Source organism: Oryctolagus cuniculus, chromosome 1 (genome assembly GCF_964237555.1).
Source record: "Oryctolagus cuniculus chromosome 1, mOryCun1.1, whole genome shotgun sequence".
NCBI lineage: Eukaryota > Metazoa > Chordata > Mammalia > Lagomorpha > Leporidae > Oryctolagus > Oryctolagus cuniculus.
In genome coordinates this window covers 68,656,812-68,660,106 of record NC_091432.1, presented here as the reverse complement: position 1 = coordinate 68,660,106, position 3,295 = coordinate 68,656,812, and the positions used below count along the sequence as shown (strand labels likewise).

Here is a 3,295-nt window from a genome sequence, read left to right as displayed (position 1 = left end):
ATAAATGTCTGTTCACACTAAAAGCTAGAGATATGTTTTTATTTCACACTTTTAAACCAGGTTATTCAAATTTGGAAAATATTTCATTATATTCAACCTCCAAAAAACTTTTTGTCTTTAACTTATTTTTAAGCCCTGGATCAAAGTCTTTTAAGTGGTTAGTTTGGATATCGACCTTAATATAGATATTGTGGGGTCGGCACTGTGGCATAACAGGTAAAGCCACATCCTGCAGTGCCAGTATTCCATATGAGTGCTGGTTGGAGACCCAGCTGTTCTACTTCTGATCCAGCTCTCTGCTATGGCCTAGGAAAGTAGAGTAGAAGATGGCCCAAGTGCTTGGGCCTTTGCAGCCGTGCGGAACGTCCACTTCTTCTTCTGCTCCACTTCCGCCATCTTGTCGGCTTCCCGGAAGAGCTTTTTTTTTTTTTGGAAGTATGCAAAATATTTATTAAGGGTTTTGCCTGCAGAGGCACAACATAAATAGAGTCAGTCCTCCTGAAATGTAATTAGCGTACACATCAAGTGTGGCGGAAGAGGCAGGAACTCGAGCCGGGACTGGGTCCCCACGGCGGGGCTCGGGCGAGGGCATGGACGAAGGCTCGGCTGCTGCTCTGCCACCGTCTCTGCAAAGTCCGTTAGGCCAACGCGAAAGTGCAAGCGGAACTTGCCCGACGGCCGCGGCCGGCGGGGGCGGCTTAATCCACCCCTTCGAAGCCCTGGGCGTTCTCCACGGCCATGAGCAGTTTCTCCCGTAAATCTTCGAAGGTTTCGTACGGAGGTAAGTCGAGGCGATTAAAGCATGTGTGAGCTCTGGGCAGCTTTTCAGGACTTCCCCATTGCTCTATTGTAAACAGCTGAGGACCATTGGAACCATAAAGTTCGGCAAATCCATTCATAGGTACCCGGGACGTGCCCGTGACAAACTGCAGTAACCGGATGCGCTTCTCGGCGTCCATCAGAAGCACAGCCTTCCAGAACCACTGGATGACCGGGTGGTTTGGGCAGTAGCCATTCTTGTAGATAGAATGCTGTCTCCAGTCGTTCACGTCCACATCCCCGAGACCACACATCAGCAACTCCAGCTCATTTTCATCAAAAATTTTAATCAGGTCAATGGGAAGGAGTTCTGTGAATCCCTCCAGGAAGGCGTTCATCTGCTTCTGGACCCGGTTCACAAACCTCCACTGGATGACCAAGTCGATATATTCCCTTTTGTTTTCATTCGTCACCATTATCTCTGAGCCATTGGGCTTCAGGTCCACTTGGTATGTCTGCCCGAAGTTCTCCTCATCTATGCAGAACATGAGGTCCAGTTCGGTGGGGTCATTTTCTAAGATCCACTTCAAAGAGTTGTAGTATTCACTGTCCACGGACTCCATGTCGTTCAGGGTTATCTGCTTCCCCAGCATCATTTTGTAAAACGGGCGGATGAAGAAACCATCCAAGAGCTTCCCATGAAATACAGCCAGACCTGCGACTCTCCCGATAAACGTGAAATAGGACAAGTGGTCTTCATTACAGAGGCCTGAATTGGGGTTGATTTGAAGTGTGTAGTTGTCCGTGGCAGAGTACTCAAAGAGACCATAGTAAGGGTTGAACATCTCTTTGGACAGTAGGAAGAACCATTCTCTGGCCACGCCCCCATAGTCCAGGCCTTTCTCCGACTCGAATTCTATCCAGAGTCTGGCTTCCAGGACATCTGGTCTTTTCACCGACATGATCCTCCGGTAGGATTCTTCGAATATGTTGTTCCTGTGGAGCTTCATTTCAAATCTGTTTGAAATATCAGCCGGCTTCTTCAGCTTCTTCCTGAAGTAGTCGTATTTCTGCTTAAATTCTCTGGAATAAGGAACGGCCGGACCGGTGATGGCTGGGTTCTGCAGTCTTGGGTCTTCCCACTAGGTGATTTTGCTGTTGTGATCGATGTAGAACGTCCGGCCGTCCAAGTGAATCCTTTCTTCCCAGCCAGGCGGGAGAGGGCCGAGGTCATTGGGGTTTAAAGATGCCTTTGACCGCATATGAACTGGGAACTTAAGGCGTGGATCTTCCCACGTCGTCGTCTTTGTGTTGTGGTCAATGAAGAAGGGCCGGCCGTTGGGCGCGATCCTCATCTCCCAGCCGGGCGGCAGGAAGCTCTGGGTGACTCTGTGCTGAGGTTTGGGGGAGTTGTAGGGGGACGGCTGTGGGGACTGTGGGTTGGAAAGGGTGTCTTTCACAGCCCGACGCACGGGGGAGTCCTTGGCACCCTCCAGCGGGGCAGATAAAGTTACTGTTGGCGAGCTGAGGCTACGAGGCCGGCGGATCTGAGGCTCGATTAGGTGGTTGCTACTGTTTGTGGCCGATCCGGAGGCGGCGCCGTCTTCTGCAAGCTGCATGATGGGCCGAGTCCAAGTTGTGGTTCGATTGTTATGATTGACATAGTATGTGCGTCACTTAGCATCTTTCCTTTCTTCCCAGCCTGAAGGAAGGCCCGGCGTGGTGTGTACATAGGCCACTGACGGCGGTGGCAGATGGGCCTGCTCGGCGACGGCGTCGGTGACACTGCAGGAACGCAGCCTGGAGGAGGGCTCTCTGATGAGGGAACTGAACTGCTCCCCGTTGGCGTCCGGCGTGACCTGAAGCCGCCTGCTCAGCTCCTCTGTCAGCTCCTGGGGGCTGGTCCGGGACACAGGGGAGGCGGGTGGCGCTGGCACGGCCAGCCCCAGGGAGTCACCTGGCTTTGGATCATTCCAGCTCCAGCCATTGCAGACATTTGGGGAGTGAACCAGCAGATGGAAGACCTCTCTCTCTTTGCCTCTACCTCTCTGTAACTCTCTAACTCTGCCTTTCAAATAAATAAATAAATATTTAAAAAACTTAGTTATTGTGCCTTTTCTTTCACAGGTAATTTTAATTATTTTGATAAATATTCATAAGTTATGGTACTGTCCTAGATGTTAAGGTTTGACATTCAGGTGAGGAAGCTATGTTCATTAATTTGTTAATTCATTCATTCAGTAAGTGTTCACTGATCTAACATGTCTCAGGTCTTAAGTCATACACGGTGAATTAACAGGATTTTATGCCTGTTCTCCATGAAGAGATTTCCCCTTTAAACTCCCTACACAGAGAGCACAAAAGGGCAGCTTGCTTATTTTGACAGGGGAGGGTGGCAGTGGTGGTTCAAAGGAGGTATCTCAGAGAAGATGACAAGTCAGTTGAAACTCAAAGCAGTTTCAGGTGTGAAGAGACAGCATGGCATGCACATGGCATAAGCCCGAGTCATGTTAGGAGACCAGTGAATGCTGTTGAA

The 3,295-nt window shown here is 50.0% G+C and overlaps 1 pseudogene; it reads right to left on the bottom strand.

Moving 5' to 3' along the window:
- Positions 1-418: 418 nt before the first annotated feature.
- Positions 419-2,777, bottom strand: LOC100349047 (E3 ubiquitin-protein ligase NEDD4-like pseudogene; annotated as a pseudogene).
- Positions 2,778-3,295: the final 518 nt, after the last annotated feature.